We start from the raw sequence: 20,374 nt of genomic DNA, 5'->3' as shown, positions 1-20,374 counted from the left end.
AATTCTGATTGGCCGTTTGTTAAGTCACGTGTCTGCAACCTAAATATACGTATGCAACGGACACCTATCGAATACATACGGAAATGACCGAAGATTGGCACATACGGTAAGCAAATATTCGTGTCCGGTAATTATAACTCGAGGCTAATGATTTGTTGATCCAGATGGCTGCCTATTTAAGATTGTATGAAATGTGGTACAAATTTCGATCATTATATAAATCCAACAATGCCCCAAATGTGCGTTTTGTGTGCATTATGTTATACTTTATAATTTTGACGTAGCAGCATATGTTTACCTGCAATATTAGACCTGAATAAAAGAACTAAATGCGCAAATATTTCAGAGCGAACTATTCATAATTATATTTTAGAATTATTCGGATTACAAAGTGTAACCGTCCTTTACCGTTTGTCTATGTAATGCACGGTTACAGAAGCCTTGCTTATCAAATGGGTCCCTGTTCCTTTGGCGATATCCTCTTGTTTTACTCGAATTTATTAACAAGAGCAAGGGCTAATGAATAATTGCTACAAAAGCCAACTTTGTCTGTTACATATTTTTAAAATGTTTTAATGTGATACCTTACGTAAACACATTTGACCAATATAAAACATGTGGTTTAGCTTGCACTGGCAACGCCTACTCGCAGGACACGCCTCCGGCATGGATGCCTATTTTTATAGCATGTTCGCCAGACAGACTGATTTGTATGCTTGACGTGTACGTATGTAAATAAAACCAGTATAACTTTCAATGGTGTTTGTTCCTTAAATGGAGTTACTTTAATGGTGATAAATATTGTAGTCTGTAGAAGAAACATGACAAAACATATGAGATGAACAGTACAAAGAGAGAGCTGAAATTTAATGACCAAATGGCGGAATATAATTTACACCAGACTAGCACTATAGTAAATAAACCTCAGCTATAGACTAGAACTACAACTGAGCCATGTCGAATAGGCGACCGGAAGTACTAACGATAGACCCAACCCCAATTGCACTATTTATTTAGCTCTTCGTTTATGTAATCGTCGCCACCAGACAATGCACCGCATTTTATGCTATTTCGCAAAAGGTCCGCAATTTGCTCACAATAATTTATGTTATTCCTATTTCAACGAAAACCTGGCTGGTTTGGAAATAGATATTATACAAGCGCAATCGCTAAGGCCACCGCAACCGACCAAATCAATTATCGGTACGCCGTACCTTGCAACATATTATACATGCGCAATCGCTGAGGCCACCGCAATGGGCCAAATAAACTCTCGGATTTCCGAACCGTAGGTTTTCCAGTGCAACATATAGTAAAATATTCGCAAAGCCGAAAAGAGCTATTCCAGGTACACCTAAGCACACGAGCGAGTACTAGAACACCAATGCCTCAAATATTCGTTACGTTACAATGCATTGCGACCAATTAAACAATACATTTTTTTCTCCAAGCCGAAATTATTTACATAATTAAAAACATAGGTCATTTGATACGTATGTAAGAACTCGATCCGAATCAACAAACGGCCACTGTGTTTGGCATTCTTTTTATCGGCTGCTTTCAAGTTGAAAAATATACTGCCAAATGCCAAGGTCTCATCATGCACTCTCAAACCTTAAATAAAAACTGTGAATTTGCAGCACAAAACTTTTTTTCCTACCACATACACACAGATTATTTAAAAATAAAGTCATTTCAGGTGCACATAGAGGGAGTAGTGTCTTCAAGTAAATGTTGTTGATCATTTTAGAGAGTGAACAACGAAATAATCTAATATACTTCCCCATCTTCTACGTAGAACTCTGCGATATACTTCTCCGAATACGGCTTTATACTGATTTACGCTGTGGAAATGCTGTTTATTTCTGAGCCAGAGAAATCATTAACTAAAGCATAAATTTTATACTAAGGAAGAAGTGTTTAGTGTTTGGTACATTTGAGAATAGTGCATACGTATTTCTGTTGTGGTTTTCACGGCTGAGTATAGAGTTCTAATGTGTATATAACTAGTTTAGGTGCTTAGAGTATTTCTGTTTCGCTTTGTGTTCAATATTTAAACCTCGCTCTAACTTTAAGCGGTCATAATATTTCCGTATAAATGCAAAACATTGTTTGAGTTGAAGCCGCTCCGTAATCAAGTGCTATCACTCTTGTGCAAATACTTAAGTATCGCGGGTTCGAGCCTCCACCCCCACGCCGCTTATATTCATGTCATTTCCTTTCCGTATGACGCAGTTCACAAAGTCACACAGGGCATTAAAATACTTGGGTCGTCGTCTTTTGTATCCCGCACTTAATAACGTAGACTTTTTTACAACTCATAGGCCAGCGATGGCCACATGGGGGCATCTTGGTCCACTCGAAATGAAAATTTGATTAACGTAATGTTTGATATAAATCATACGCGAAGCGACGGAATTTATTTAATTGACTTGTTTTCTTTTTTTCTTTAATTCTAGGTTTGTGGTTCATGGAGCTTAACAGATCCATTGTGAAAGTCTTAAAAATTAATGCATTTATTGAAACACCTTAAAGCATGCTTCTATATGTCGAAAAGTCCCTTCAAATCTATAATTGTGTTTCTGTTTTAAAGAACTAAAACTTTAATTTAATGTCTATCTCTATGAAAACAAGCTAAATTAATATCATTGTACATAATCCTATGAAAAAGAACATTACATATTGATATTTCTTCTGATAAAGAAAAACCATGCCGTCATCGTTTTAGCAGTCTCAGATAACCGATTCTCTAGTGTATAGATATATTCTTCTACGCGTGATAGAGGGCTGTGAATAGCACCGACTTTTGAATGTATCAATTAATTGTAAAGATGTTTCTAAAAGTGCGTATTTCTTTATATTCTTGCATTTTGAAGGTTTAAAATATGCATCTTGGGTTGATGTTGGTAAATGATATTACTTTAAAGTTAATTGTAATATTGTAATTAAGCATTTTCGAACAAAAAAGTATTGTCTTCAACAATTTCATTCATATTTGCGCTTAGTAATGGGTTCATAACAGATGCCGACGCAACATATTGTTATGCTTATTTGTTTTTCTTTGTTTGATGTGAAAAATATAATTTAAATTACCGATTGAGACGTCAGCACTTGTATACTGAAAGTAATGGACAGTCAGTTAACTGATATTTGATTGATAATTATTGCATGTTGTTGACCGTGCTATATGCATTAGACAGCAATAAAAAAACGACGTATGGCCATTGTGCAATCAACCTATTTGGGAATATACCGGATGTGTACGGCGCTTACACCATTTTAATTTTTCAATCAAGGTAAGCTTATCATTAAAGTTTAAAAATATGATAATTACAAACACGCGACCAATACTGATGGTATTAATAATATAATTATCGTATTCGTGTGTAAAAGTGAAGTCGAGTTATGTTTGCCTCTAATTATAATTGTTTTAAAGATCTAAAAACAGTTTTTGGATACTATTTAACTAACCCCTCAGCTAAACTTCAGCTTTATGAACATTATATTTTTTCATGTAACAATAAAAACAAAATTCGCGAAAACGATTGAAGTTTTGTCAATGTATCATGAATATGCCGTTCAGAGAAGTTGTTTACGTTTGTGTCGAATAACCTTTATTGTACTATTTTAGCTAAATATGTATTGTGCATTCAAGTAGAGTTATTAAAGTACCAATTTCTTAATAAGAAACGCTGCAAATGATCGCCAAAAAACATGCAAACATGCAGAAAAAACATGAAAAGTTTTTTTTTATTTCGCTGAAACAAAGTTTGCTTACCGGTTTGTAAGTTTTCATGAAACGTTGTCAAATGTTCGTTAAAAATATCTTGTGAGCCGTGCTCTGTCAAAAAACGGGTTAAATGCATGTGCGGAAAGTATCGTCACAGATGAGCCTGTGCAGTCCGCAAGTTTTAATGAAATGTTGTCATGTTTTATTCATCGATACATTATCATCTTTTGCTTCTACGAATGCCACCACAACTACTTCATATTTATGCTGTTTGATAAAAATAGTATGTTACCGTCGTGAGAGTCATTGCTTCACGAACAAACACTTAGCTGTGGTGAGGTAACTAAGTGAGTTACTATTTTAGCTTGGAATGAAAGCTTCATAATTACCTAGTTATAAATATGTAGGGGGAGGTCTCTTTCTATGCTGGCTTGAAATCTATACTCGTACATACCCACATTGTTTAGAGGGAACAGGTCTGTTGCTGTGTAGATTTCAAAAGCATATGCATACGTACTTACTAACAGTTAGAACGGGTAGCGTAGGCTGATAATGTGTTGGTCGTTAAGGGACCTTTTCACGTTTTGGTAAATTGACAACATTATTTAAAAACATTGTTTCAGATTCGCAAAGTTTCTTTGATATTCCTGATGAGACAGTAATACTGAACATTTACTATGCTCTGAAATATCCATTATATGCGTATTTTGAAGATTTAAAACCTGAAAATAATTAATTGTTGCAACGCGAAACGCTTGAATATTTGTCTTTGTTTTGTTACTCAAGCTTTTTAGATTCATTGTTTACAATTATCAACATAAAGCATTTAATGACAAACTTCAATACATGTCAAAATCTGTGAAAAGGTCCTTTTAGGTCCATGCTTAAAAAATACTGAGCTCTGAAGAATAAAGATAATCTTTTACCATATTGGCTTCCAATAAATACTCATAAAAACATAGTGTGTAACTGTATTGGCCTAAAATCCTTGCTGCATAGTAATCGAGAGGTGTAGGGGTATGTTACTTCCAGAATAAAATACGCCAGAGCTGGGCCGGGCGACTATAATCCGTAAGAGTGCCATTATACGGTTAGGGTCGATTTAGATCAATATTACATTTCCTTCCTTGATTTGTTCTTCCAAACAAGCCTTGAAATATTTAAAAAAAATCTATTATGATAGAAAACAAGTTTTAATAAAAACGTTTTCGCTGCGGGTATTCGAAGCCTTTGGAATCAGATTTTATAATATCTTGGACGATGAAACAAGAAACGCCGGAAAATGGACACAGCGAGCAAAATGTGTCGCTATATAATACAAGCATAAATCTTCTTGTTATTGTTCCATTAATATAATAACACCATCGGGTGCAGATGGACATTATTTGCTTTTGAAACACGAATAAAACATATAAAACTAATAAATGCCAATGTGATGTGTTTTATACTTTCAATAGTTAGCCAAATATGTTTCTTTTTTATGGAGGTTATTTCTGAAAATAAAATAAGTAAATAACTTTTGTGGTTTGGTTTCAGTCCAAACTAATAAAACTGTCCATGAAACAAACCAATAAAATGTTCCCTGTATTTAATAGATACCTGGGTATTGTATTTATCTCTGAAAAAAATATATAAAAAAATCTTTAAGGCTAATTAAATATAGAACAGAAATTCCACTCGACTGGTTTCATAGACTCAAAAGCCATTATGCAATGTTGATGGATAATTGGATTTAATTTTGATTGAAACAATAACAACATTCATTATTTTTTAATGACCCTAAATCGTGCTTGTATAATTGTTGGTGTCAATGTGGGTTTTGCCAATTAGAAATTATCCTACTCATGGACCAATTACACAATATTTTAAGATCAGCACTTAACGAAATGATGCACAAAACATAATGACGCATGCTTAAAACGATATGTTGTATGTAAAAACACATATTGCTGCAAGTACAGTGCAGGTACAGTGTACTTTCGCATATATACACGCCATACCGGTTACGGTAAGTATGATGAACATCACGTTGATTCGACATGATATTATAAAGTAAGTAATGACCATCTTCATAAATGCACATAACATAAAGACAACTTTACATAACGACACGATATGTATCTGTGACATTAGCACAGAACCCAGTGAAAAACAGACACGTGCATGGCAAAATGTGCGTATTGTTGATCATCTGGATAAATGTACACATCATTATGACGAATGTACAAAATAAAACGAGGTTCTAACACCCGGGGGGTAACTTCCCAAATTTTAGGGTAGGGGTGTCCCGCTGAGACTTCCGAAATGTGACCCATTTTTATATCGGAACTCTGATAAAGTAGACCCATTTTGATACAAGATTTTTGAAAAAGCATACCCATTTGTATACGATACCATTGAGAAAGTGGACAGATTTCAATACAAGAAGTTTGATAAACTGGACCCATTTAAAATTCTAGAATTTGATAAAGTGGACACATTTCATACTAGAATTTTAATCTCTTTCATATCAATACAGTATTCTTATTGAAATTTACTTTTTGATACCCATTTATATACAAGAATGACATTTATCATACCCATGTTGATACTGATACTTTCAAATCTATATGCATTTATATACAAGCAAATTTCTGATTTCAATACCCATATCTACACTAAAATGCTCAAAACCATACCCATATCTATAATTTAAGTCGAAAACCACACCCCATAAAATCGGCACATCCCTATATACCCGTATATAGGAAGTTACATCCCCCCCCTGGTTTTAACACGAACTGGCAGACCAAGCACATACCTATCTGAAAATTTAGAAATGTCGTGATGCCACATTTACAGAACGAAACGAAGGGTTTACATGAGAGAAAAAAAGAATTACCTGATAATCAAGCATACTATAATTATGGTACAACATGCTTATGGCAAACTGTACTTGGTGTAAGCAACTGATGCGTCCATATAACAGTATGGCAAAAATACAGCACAAAACGATCAGTCTAATGACAGGATATGCTTTGAAACAGAACAACTTAATCAATCAAAGTGAAATAATTACAAATTTACAGAACAAAACAATGTTTATATAAATTGAGTGAAATTAACACATAATTAATTGTTTAGAAATAAGCATAATTTTCTGACAAATATACATAAGGTAACGATGTCTCTACATGACAGTATAAAGTTAGCAAAAACAACAACCACATTTATTAGCTTTTAAGCATACATTTGACTTTTAGTCAATACAAAATACACAAGTGTGATGACATGGATGATAATAATTATGCATAGAACAATTCGAGATATAATTATTCACTAATGATAATCGTACAAGCATAGACAAACTCGGAAAACAAACATACCAACATGACTAATGCACATATACTAGTGACGATTTTATTTTATAAAACGACGTGTTTTATACACAAGTTTGTTCATGACGAACAATTTCGCAAAACATATATAACAAATTGTCTTATGGAAAGAACTAAATGGTATTGCATGTAAGAAAATTATGTCTTTTTGACTGATTAATATAGAAGGTATAATAAAAAATGCACAAAACGAAACGACATATGCACAATATTCGATTATTAGTGTTATTTTCCTTATTAAAAAATCCCTCTCTATATAAGTATTCGTCTGATGGAAAAGAGTGTGTTTTATTTGAGAGTTTTTCATCAATGAATTATTGAAACAAATGATGTGTATGCATGTTGTGTATTATTTTTGTTCGGGAACAAATCTGTACACAATTAATTAGATCACATTTCCGAATAGATAGTGTGAGAAATACTGTGGGGAAAGGATGACATTTCAAACTTATTGCTCCTTTAAATATGAACTTATTCTTAAATATACCCAAACTAAATCTAACATATGCGTTAATATTAACACTTAACTAAAACAACACACATGAATACAATGTCCGTAAACTATTAGTAATATGTATACATTACTTAAATAGGCAGCTAAACTACAATTAATATCAGAGTATCCTGACAAACACGCTCATAAATGAAAGCGGGTACAAAATATATGGAAACGAAAGAACGCGGCGGCGAATTACATGGGAAGACACTAAGCGGATATGTATCAAACATTGAATTTTGGAATTCGTTTTTTATACAAATCGCTTGCAAATGGGTTTCTTTCCTCTGAAGGGATATTTTCCATAAATGTTTTTTTTCGCGAAGACAAAATAATATACATGACAAAGATACGTATACGGATTAAATATTGCAAGGTTTTTTTTGTCGGGGAGGGGGCAAAACACGGACCATTTCATTTACAAACAGTACACGCATATTCACGTGAAAGACAGGCACAGACTGTTTTATTACAACTCCATATAACGCATATATTTTAGTAAAACTTAATTACTTCTTTACATAAAAGGTTATGTTGCTAATATTCGTCAAAACTGTGCATGCTTGACCTGCAAAACAAAATTTATGAAGTTCGTTACAACGCTAAAGAATCTCTCGCGAAAAGCAGTTAAACTTATTGAACGTTTAATTAATTTACCTATATACGATATTTTGCCAGATTACATCATCAACTTTCGTCAACAATTACGTCATTCAGGGCCGGAACACTAACGCTCTGAGCCTCTCTGAAATTCGATATGTACTTGGGTTATCATTGAAAGTCACACCAGGCGCCCGCGAATTAGACCCGGGATTATCGTACGCTTCCGATTCCGACTCGATAGAGTTTGCGCGCGCATCGTCCTCGCTGAGTCGCGGTGTTTTATTGGTCGACAACGGTAGAACTTCTGCCGATAATTTATTCGACCTTAAATCTCTACCGGAAGTCTTACTAGAAGCGGACGCGTCCGACTTAGGTCGCATCGCGACTTACACATCTGTATACGTATCCAACATGCTGTCTCTCTTTATATCCGCATCGCTACTACGCGGCTGGCTGATCACGTGGACCTCCAGCTCCTCGCTGTCGGCAATTATGTTCAAAGTGGACGAGCCGCCATAGCTGCCGCGCTTCGGCGGACCCTTCAGCTTCACTTCGTCCCTCGGCATCGCGTGGATGGAAATGGAGCGACTAAGGCGGTTTCGCCAGGGAAGCGAACTGCGCTTCTCCTCTTCACCTATCGTGTTCAGGCTCGTCCGTACTGTGTCAGCCCATCGCGAACGAGATGTAGCCACGTGTCAAACTTGCCGGCTGTGCCCTCCGCCCAATGTCGGCAGTTAATCTTCTGGAGTTTTGTCTCAATGGCCTCCGCCTTGCTGAGCACAATTCGCTTGTCATTCTGTATCGAGGTGATGGCGCGCATGGCCTTCTTGCTTTTGCGTTTGTTGCCGCTGCGTCCCTTCCGGCGACCGAACTTACCTAAAGAATAAGAATAACAACATTTGTATAAATAAATTGATTATTAAGTTCAACAGCCAACGGACGCTAAACACAGGCTTAGGCTTTCATTATATCGACTGTTTAACAGTATAAATTTATTATTCGGTGACATTTTTATATCATGCTTTTTGATACAACAAAAAATTATTAAATTATTTTCTGGTAAAATATAAACATTTTATCATACATAAGTTCCCCGCAGATCCGTTGCAATAAATTTAATATATCGTTTTGTCAAAGTCCCCGATTGTTAAATTTACAGTTTAAATTGTTTAAATAGGACTAGCCTAAGGTAACTTTTCTATATTGCAAACAAATCTGAACAAAATGGTCATAAAAGTTGCATAATCACTAGATAAAACAGATATGTAAAAACAAACATAAATGCATTGTTGCACAACACTTTTATCTTAAAAACACTAATTTGTATCAATGAAATGACCGAAGCAGTTCAATTATTCTTGAAATTATTTTAGAAATCAGGGCCTGGTGACTATTAAGGTAAATGGATACGAAATTAAATTTTAAAACAAGAAGTGAAAAAATCTAAACTTTACCGGAAGCACCTTTGCTATGTTCCCTGGTATGGCTCACTCGCTCATTGCGTAGGTCGTTGGCGAGGTCCATGAACTTCTTCATGAATTTGCTTACCAGGTTGTCTCCCCGGATGACGGTCTTCCGGCGTTTCAATCTCGGGGAATGGTCCTGTGGACAATTATGGTCGAATGAATTAGGATATTTAAGTGTTATATTGCAAACAGGTATACGGATTCATTTAAATTTTTGAATGTGTTTGGATAATCAATATTTGATAATACGTTTTTCTGATTTATTTTTGCAAGTCAAATCGTAAGTTTTGCAATTAATCATACGCGAAAAATAGGAATAACGAAGTTCATGTTAAAACCAAAAAGCAAGAAATAAAATGCAAACGAAATAAAACTTGTGTAATCGTCTAATGGGGTATATACATGAATGATCTATCTTTGATTTGTGTTATAGTATGTGTTCTATAAAAAAAAAAGGAAAAACAACGACATCATGACGTTGACGTCGCTTCCCATGTTTAGATACAACTGATTAAGGCTATAGCCGAAACATGTTTATTTTAAGATATCAAAATAACAAATGTAACGTGTGTGTACGGTACATGTTTTAATTAATCGGGTATAAGAAAATAAGAAAAGAAGAAATCGTATACAAAATAAACATTCAAATAAATTTAATCGGGTATATGCATTCCCAATTCGTCCACTCGTACCTGCGTTAGGCTGCTGTCGTCGTCAATGTTGCTGCTCGAGGTTGTCGTCACGGACATCTTATCGTCCTCGTCGTCCATCTGTTGCATCTCCTTGACGAGCGCGATCTTACCTGTAAACCGATAATTAAAACTATTTCCATTTTATGTACGATTTTTAATGTGCTTATTCACACTCAAAATTACAAATCTTAATTAACATGCTCATCGTCATCAATATCACCACTAACAACGTAATCATTATCATCATCAGCAGCAGCGTAATAATTATCAGTATTATTATCACGTTATAGCGTTAAAACATGAAATACTCGTACGATGCAGTGCGTTATCAATACAATTCATATCTTTATGTAAGATTTATTGAAAGCTTAATTAAATATGTCAAATATTGAAAAGAAACTGCCCATCATTATAATCTTAATCATCCCCATCATTATAATAATCATATGAGTCATGTTCTGAGGAAATTGGGCATAATGCATGTGCACAAAGTGTCGTCCAAGATTAGCCTTTGCAGTTCTCACAGGCTAATCTTGGACGACACTTTCCGCCTTAATTGGATTTTTGCTGAGAAAAGAATTCATTTATAAGAAAAATGTCATAAAAGCGGAAAGTGTCGTCTCTGATTAGCCTGTGCAGACGGCACAGGTTAATCTGGGACGACACTTTACGCACATAAATTATGCCCAGTTTCTCACAACGCGACTCATATTAAAGCGTTAAAACCGTAAATAAGCATATTTTATTTCTCTCTTATGCTATGAAGTATTTCTCTAAACAAGATTTCTGTTTCTACCATTTGCATATATTTTTAAACTAACATATAATAACGCAACCTACTTGCAATTGTGTGAGTGATTTATATTACTACCATGTGTATATTTCACAACCGATGTTACAAACGCAGCCTAATTGCATTGTTCATTGAGTGAATGATTAATCTTACTATTGGTATAATAATTTAGCCGTGCTCTGTGAAAAGGGGGTTTAAATGTGTGTAAAGTGTCGTCCCAGATCAGCCTGTGCCGTCCACGCAGGCTAATCAGGGACAACATTTTCCGCTAAAACTGAATTTTTGCTAAAAATAAAATTTCTTTAAACGAAAATTATCATACAAGCGGAGAGTGTTGTTCCTGATTAGTTTGTGTGGACTGCACAGGCTAATCTGGAACGACACTTTGCGCACATGCATTAAACCCCTTTTTCACAGATCACGACCAATATATCATAACTTATATCAACCGATGCAACCTACTGGCAATATCCATGGCGTTGATCTCCCGGTTGTTGGGCTTCATACAGTTGATGTCTGTGGTGCTCATGAAGGTAAGCGCGGACCCGAGACGGTGGAAGAACATAGAGACGAACTGGATGACGAGCGCCACACCGTACACGATCATAATTTTTCATTAAAAAGAAGTAATCAACCATCACTGGTAAATAAAGGCGTGGTAAGCATTTTTAATGTCCTGCACCTATTTTTCGATAGAATATGGTTATTAACTAAAATAAATATGGCAGACATATGTAGCGTAAATGATTGATCAGTTTAAACATAAGCACAGGAGACGAAGTTAGCATATATCCTCGCATACTCAAGACGCTCTGAAGATCTGAGGCTGTATTTTTGCACTTTAAAAATATTATTTGTATACAATTCGAATAGTTTAAAGCATTGTTTATGTGTGTACAGTACACGAATAAGATGTTTACGCATTTTGTTAAGTGCAACCAGCGGCATCAAAATATACGATCCGTCTCCCATTGTTTTATAGTTGTATTTGTTTAATGTAACATTATCTTATTATTCTACTGGGTAAACATAATTAAATCCCACAAATCCAATCTCGTATTAACAGAAATATTGATTTGTTATATAAGCAGGCATTTAAAGTCACACTATGCCCGAAAGCAGTGACATTTATACTCCATTACGGTCAGCTTTTTTGTTTAATTTGGGCATAGCACAATCGAAGTGTTTAAAACCTTCCTATTGTATATGTCCACCAGTGTAATTTCATGTTTTACATAGGAGAACAAAGTAAAAGTCATTAATACAATTTTACATTGAAACATACAACGAAACATATGTATGTACAGCTCAAACATCAATGCCGACGACACGTTAGTGCCACAGTTGAGAACAACGGCCTATGCTGCCGGCATTGAAAAGACTAAATCAAACCTGAACACCACCACCAATCTTTACAAACAAACAAATAATTGGATAATTCAAACTGGATGTAGTGTCTCGTGGCGAGTGTTTCCAAGTGCTTATGCTGTACTGACAATTCGTGTTTTTTTTAATGTAAAAATGATATATGTCGGACTTAATCCATCTAAAAATGTAAAACCTTAACATCGACAGCGACGACGTGTTTCTACCAGAGTTATGTAGGAAGCCTGCGCTGCTTGAACTACAATGACTATGTCCAAACCAACAATCTCACCTATTATAGTATGTTTGCAATTCAAATTGGATTGAATATTGTTGAATAAGCGGGTCGTCATTGCTGGTCCGATGTTGCCTAAAGCATAAAACGTACAGTTCAACTTTTTAGTCCTTGTCAAAATATATTTCTATCAAGCTAATAAAATTAAATTTAACTCAAACATTCGTCATCGACACTTAAGGCCGCGGTGGTAATAGTGCGTATTATTCCAGGCAAGGTGCATTCCGCCTAAAACGAAGTCCAACCCATTAGGAAGAACTGCTGATTATCCAACAGACACTTTCGGTTTGCGAATATGTTTAGAAAGGGGTTTATATGTCATGTGGCTTCACGAGTCCGAAACAAAGCTCAAATGTGTTTCCACTGTCGCGAAATTCATATTTTTTTATAATTTGTTGAACAAATTGTTCTTAACTATAAATCTTCTGGCTTGCTCAATACATACGTTCATTATGTGTATTAATTTCCATGTTAATTAATATGCACATATTGAGTAGAAAGGATGGTAAATGTATATCGAACAATAAATGGGTCAAACGGACTTTAGTCTGAAAACGTTTTCCTGCCACACAATCAAATGGAGTCTCTTACTTGGGAATAGTCTGTTCTATAAAAAATAATTTATTTTATATGAAGTAGCGAATACATGTCTCCGGCAGATACAGGTTTAAATCTCGTACAAATCATTAGATACAAGCATACGACAATAAACCATGCGTGAAATCGTTTCAGTAGTGACGGTCTGACGTCATTAATACGGTATATATGCTCGGGTTTCAAGTATCTCGTCCTTTTGCGAAATAGCTTTGACTGAGAAACTTGTGTTCACGCATCCATAAAACTGAAATCTACAATGTCGGGTAGAGGTCGTGGCGTGCGAAGCCGTAGCGAAACAGGGAAATAGAGTGGGACGGGGGATGTTGGCGACAGTCGATCCGGCACCGGCGAAGGAACAAAGGGCCAGATGGCGTAGAAAGAATGCGGCGGAAATGGCGCCGGAACCAGAGCTGGCATCAGCTCCAGCTCCTGTTCCTGGACCTGGGCCAGAGGCGGCACTCGCAGCAGAGCCACCTGCAAAACGTACACGCGCAGACGACAACGCCGCAAATGGTGAGGTTGTTGATTTCCTGTGATATTTTCCGCACAGCCGATGGGTATCGCGTATTCACGAGGCACTAACGTGCAATGCAAACGAAATTTTACTTAAGTCAAGTCTGTCTCGAATAGATAACTTTCAAAGCATTTCTATATTGTTTAGACAAACTAATGATGAAGTATCAATTTACCGTGCCCGCGTCGCTTAAACAGCGCATTTGTTGTGGCGAAAATGTTAATCTTGCATTATTGCTTAAGGGGCCAGTTGAGCTAGCGGATTACACACACGGGGTTCTGTTTTTGTTTTGAATAATGGGTCGTTAGAACAAATTCATGTCGAATTTCGTCATAATTATTAATTTGAACACGTGTGTGTCAACTGCGGTGGTAGCCTTCAGTTCATGTTCTATGGTAAAAAGGGGGCTTTCTGGTCTGTCGAATACGTATCGCCAACCAAACATTCAACGTCTAGAGGTCAGTCGCTTTCGCGGTCAACCACCTGGTGCCCCAAGGCCAAGGCCGTTTCATAAATCCGAAAGGGGCGGCTTTGGTCGCTGATATCCGGGCATTTTCATGAGCTCAATCGCCAATTAAAGTAGAAGTTTTAGAGTAATGTCTACAGAATTACAATTCAGTTGATGAACGTCTACTTTTGTCAGGTTTCATATATGGCTTTAGGCTAAGCTATGAAGGCGATCGAAAGACCAGAATTTCCAAAAACATTCAAACCTACTGCTCAATATTCCACAGTAGTACAGCATAGAACATTGGTAAGGAAATTCAGACGGGTCGTGTCGCTGGTCCGGGCGTGTATACATGAATCCATCATTTGTCATATCCATCAATTAATGATTACATCGATCTCAAAAAAATGCTCAGATAATGATTCGAAATTGACGCAGCAATTTATATGATACAGGATCTGGGTAAAAAAGTTGCTTTTGTTTAAAATGGACATAACGAGTGCATTTAGATTGTTGCCACTCCTTTCTTTTGACTTTGAATTGCTTGGTTTTTATTTTAATGAAAAATACTATTTCGATAAATGTGCGGCTTTTGGTTGCAGTATTTAACCTTAATTGTTTGGAACTTTTTGGATATTTCTAGAGTATGTTAGCAAGGCCCGTTTAACAACCCGGAAGCTTTTGCATTATTTGCATGACTTCTTGGACACTTATCTGAACAGGATTGACGACGGAACATGGATATATTTACTGAAACCATTCGATAAATAGGCGTTCCCTTAGCTAACAACATGTAGGGACCGTCGCGCGTTTTAGTATTTAAGGGCTTTAACTTCACACTGTTTATATGGTTGTTAAGGTCTCCGCAGGTAAAATGAAAGAGGTTATCGGACAAATAACGTTTTTTAACAGTAAAAAGGTTAAGTTGAAAGTAATTTAGTCTCTTATAGGCACATTAATTTTTTGTTGTCAGGCCATTGTTATTGGAAGACCCTTTTGCAGACGTCTGATTAACGCTATACAATAAAGCCGTTGTTTACATTTTGAAGTCGGTGTCGTCTAACTCAGTTCACGTTTTTGCTTTATTGAGAGTTCTAACCATGAACGGAATTTTTTACAATTGTGTATTAAAGGGACTGTCAACCACTACGACGAAGAAAAGAAGTTGTAAAATACCATATTTTTTACAATTATTAGTTTATATTGATTAAAATTCACGACTGGTATATTACATTACTTGATCAAAGTTGTTAAGTTTTGATATTTTCAGTATATTTGGTAATACATTTTACTGGGTATGTCTACCAGGTAACTACCAGTTAACTATAAATAACGCCAGTAGATTGATCATCATCGACACGTTGTAAACCCAGGAATGCAATTTGTGCATGCGTAGTGAATTGTATATATTTTATATATAAAGTGATCAATCTACTTGCGTTATGTATAGTGTGTAAATCGTTATGTCACCTATTTTCGCGATGTACTTTCGATTTTACATCGCAAATTCCTATTACCGAATATACTGAAAATATGAACTTCTTTCAAGTAATGTAATATACCAGTCGATATAATATTTTAATCAATATAAACTAACAATTGTAAAAAATACGGTATTTTAGAACTTTTCTTTTTTCGTCAATCGTGGTTGACAGTCCCTTTAAAAGCGGACCATATTCCCGGAAGCAAACACGATGTTGCTGATGCATTATCACGGTTTCAGCAAGAGCGTATTCGGAGATTGGCCCCTTTTGCGGACACGGCAGCAACTTCAATGTCGGCTTATCTATGAAATATATTCAATATAGACCTAAAAAATTGGTACTCGCAGGCATTTCTAAAAACACTCAATTAGCATATAAAACGACTATATCTTCATTTAATACATGAAGGAGTAGATTAGCTTTAGTATGGCCAGCTCCCTATAGCCATGTTATTATGTTTGTTGCGTATTGTTTTGAGAAGCATTATCCGCCGTCTTCTATAGCTGCATATAGGGGTTGTCATTTTATCATAGGATTAACGGTTGGTACTGCATTTCGGACATGTTTGTTGTAAGCAAAATACTTCAGGGTTGTCACAGGCAAAGGCCTATCGTGGATAAAAGAGCCCCATATAACGATCTCTTTGTTGGAAAAAATATTTTCTATTCTGCCTATGGTCGCTTTTGATAAACTTGAATCTGTATTGTTCAAGGCTATCTTTACGACGTTGGCATTTTTTATTCAGAATCAGCGAATTAGAATCCATTGAAAAAATAAATAGGGCATTTCCGGCGAGCAAAATAGTATGGACAAACATTTTGCCCTTATTTAATTGGAGGGCTTCGGAAACGGAAAACAAATCAAATGACAAAAAACGGAAAAGTGTGAATCGATTTGGCCAGAAAACGATGTGCGCTGTAGGAAATGATGTATTAAAAGTCAACATTGACTTGGAAACACCAGGTTTTATTTTTTTCAGAAATGATGGGCATTCACTTATCCGACGTCGGACTCGACATATATTCAGATTTGGTACGCGAGTGTTTATTAAAATTAGTTTGAAACATGTCATATAATTTGGGGGAAAATAATTAAATTTATTTTTGTCGCGGAAATTCTATCTCTTGGAGTTGATCGGAAGCATTAAAAGTATAAATAGGTAACTATATATTGATGGACATACGTCCGGGGGAGGTAAATTTAGCATTTTGTTGTCACCTATCACGTAGTGCTAGTATATGTGAGGATGGCAGGAATGCTTTCACAATTATGTTCGGTATAGTATTGGTGTTTAGTACTCGCTCGTGTGCTTAGGCGTACCTGGAATAGCTCTTTTCGGCTTTGCGAATATTTTACTATATGTTGCACTGGAAAACCTACGGTTCGGCGAACCGATAATTCATTTTGCCGGTTGCGGTGGCCTTAGCGATTGCGCATGTATAATTTGTAGCACGGTACGGCGTACCGATAATTTATTTGGTCGGTCGCGGTGGCCTTAGCGATTGCGCATGTATAATATCTATTTCCAAACCAGCCAGGTGTTCGTTGAAACAGGAATGGCATAAATTATTGTCAGCAGATTGCTAAGCTCTTGCGAAATAGCATAAAATGCGGTGCATTGTCTGTTGGCGATGATTGCATAAACGAGGAGCTAAATAAATAGTGCAACTGGGGTTTGGGCTATCGTTAGTGCAGTACTTCCGGTCGCCTCTTCGACATGGCTCAGTTGTTGTGCTAGTCTATAGCTGAGGTTTATTTACTCTAGTGCTAGTCTGGTGTAAATTATATTCCGCCATTTTGGTCATTAAATTCCATTTCTCTTTTTGTACTATTCATCTCATATGTTTTATATTGGTCAAATATAGAATATAAAATGTGTTTACGTAAGGTATCACATTAAAACATAAAAAAAATATATGTAACAGAAAAGTTGGCGTTTGAATCAATTATTCATCAGCCCTTGTTCTTGTTAATACAGTCGCGTAGAAAAGGAGGATATCGCCAAAGGATCAAGGATCCATTTAACAAGTAAGGCTACTGTAACCGAACGAGCATTACATAGACAAACGGTAAAGGAGGGTAACACTTTGTAATCCGAATAATTCTAAAATATAATTATGAATAGTTCGCTCTGAAATATTTGCGCATTTAGTTCTTTTATTCAGGTCTAATATTGCAGGTAAACATATGCTGCTACGTCAAAATTATATAGTATTTATATGTACAAACACTTATAATACATCTTACATAGTTCAATCATACTTAATAAATGTATGAAAGAAAAGTAACAATAATAATACAATAATAAAGTAAAGTAAGTCCTTACATGTCTTTAAATAGTTGATCTTAAATACTCGTTAAAACCAATCAATGGATGTTCACACGTATGTTTGTGGTCACCAACTCATGTCAATTTTATTAACTTTAATTTAGCCATCATCATACGTCTCAAAAGCACACACCTACGCTTAATTTGCGAATAATTTTATTACATTATTTTTTTTGTACCAAATAGCAGATGGTGAAAAGCCATGTCAAATACAATACCCAGTGAGTTTTAATATTAAGACGTGCCTTAAATATGTTTGCTTCAATTGTATTCATTATTCATTGGCTTAAGTGTTTGGTCATGGGGAAGACCTATATCTCGGGTTAATATATATATACATAAACAGAAAAAAAAACTAAAATCCGATTATTATACAGCTTGATTATATGTACGATGAATACTCTTATTACAATATAACGATTGATTGTGAATAAATGTAGCCAAATCAGTGATGACTGTTACGACGCTCAGTTATTGCACCCCCTGTTCTTCTCCAGATCTTTTACGAAATTGTTCATGATGCTACGAAGAAGTGGTCTGAACTCAGGGTCGATTACGAGTGCCGTGCCCGTCAGTTGATACCTCACTCTAAAACAACAGCAGGCGCTAGTAAAACATATCACATCGTAAACTAAAGCTGACATCGCAGAGACATTTTATCATGGAAATGAAATGTTGACGATACAAAAACACGTCACAAAGACAACCCGATAATCGCAGTAACCGTATAGTTGACAACTTATCTCCGGTCTGTATCGTGTTGCGAACTTCATGTCTAAATTGAGCTCGATAATAATATATGCATTATAGCATTTTAATGATTGTAAAAAGCCTTGTTTAAGAAATGTGCTCCTTCTTCAAATAAACAACACTGAATGTGTTTAAATGATTTTGCTATCGAAATGTTTTCATCTGTGTATTAAATTGTCCATAATTATTTCAAGATAAATAGTTATTCTGTACATGTAGTTAAAAGTGGTGCAAACAAACAATCGCAAACATTTAAAGTCTTACCAAGAACTACATAACATTTTGAATTAATCATAAATGCAAATGAGTTACCTCGTCATTCCATAGTATTCAGTAAAAGAAGTCCCGTCCTTCGCTATAATGTAGTAGGTTTTACCCACTGTCAGTTCCGGCTGTGTGCATGTCGAGGGCCATTCGAATTCCATATCGTCTCCCTCTCTCATGAGTTGACTGCCTTTATTGAAAATGTAAAGACAACACTCATATTGCGAATTAACGTTTTCTTTGTGAGAAGAGCTCGTACTAAATTTAACTCTCTAACGAACAATTCGTACACAAAACAAATATGTTAGATGTGGAGAAACAAATATTGGAGGATGAAATTAAATAAGAACGCGTTTTAACACATCGGCAATTTGAAAGTGCATTTACCTTGCAATGCTGTTTCCTCGATTAGAGCCTGTGCAAACTTTACGTCCCTTTCACTATTAAAACCAACCTCTTTCACGTTGACTCTAACAACTGAAGATGTATTAAGATATATTGTAACGGGTCACAAGTTAAATGTCATAGTAATTAAACGACTTCAGTAATGATGTCTGTATATTTGGCTTCGACGAGATTATTTTTAATATCAATGAAAAGTAAAATTAAGAATGGTGTGAACTATAACAGCAGAACCAGTTTTTAGAACATACAAACAACATTAAACTATTACTTACTACTACTACTTATTCTACCACTACTACTACTACTACTACTACTACTACTACTACTACTACTACTACTACTACTACTACTACTACTACTACTACTACTACTACTACTTCTACTACTACTACTACTACTACTACTACTACTACTACTACTACTACTACTACTACTACTACTACTACTACTACTACTACTACTACTACTACTATACTTATACTACTACTACTATTAATACTACTACTGCTGCTTTTACTAATAATAATGCTACAACAACACTTACTACTACTGCTACTACTACTAGTTGTACAACTACTACTAATTCTACTACTACTACTACTTCTACTACAACTATTACTACTACTTCTGCTGCTACTACTACTACTACTACTACTACTACTCCTTCTACAACTACTTTTACAAAAACTACTACTCCTACTACTACTACTACTACTACTACTACTAGTACTACTACTACTACTACTACTACTACTACTACTACTAT

General features: G+C 35.6%; 1 protein-coding gene across 5 annotated transcripts in view; it reads right to left on the bottom strand.

Annotated features, from left to right (window-relative positions):
• Window positions 1-17,975: 17,975 nt before the first annotated feature.
• Window positions 17,976-20,374, bottom strand: part of LOC127881427 (complement C3-like) — a 70,600-nt gene continuing 68,201 nt past the window's right edge. For all 5 annotated transcript variants that reach the window (XM_052429306.1, XM_052429307.1, XM_052429308.1 and 2 more), the window contains 3 exons: window positions 19,591-19,680; window positions 19,252-19,393; window positions 17,976-18,777 (listed from right to left, as the gene is read on the bottom strand). The gene's annotated coding sequence lies outside the window, so the exon portion shown is untranslated. The remainder of the gene's footprint in view (window positions 18,778-19,251; window positions 19,394-19,590; window positions 19,681-20,374) is intronic.

The sequence above is a fragment of the Dreissena polymorpha genome, chromosome 5 (genome assembly GCF_020536995.1).
Source record: "Dreissena polymorpha isolate Duluth1 chromosome 5, UMN_Dpol_1.0, whole genome shotgun sequence".
NCBI lineage: Eukaryota > Metazoa > Mollusca > Bivalvia > Myida > Dreissenidae > Dreissena > Dreissena polymorpha.
Note: the sequence above shows the minus strand (reverse complement) of the source record. Positions and strands in the feature narration are given on the sequence as shown.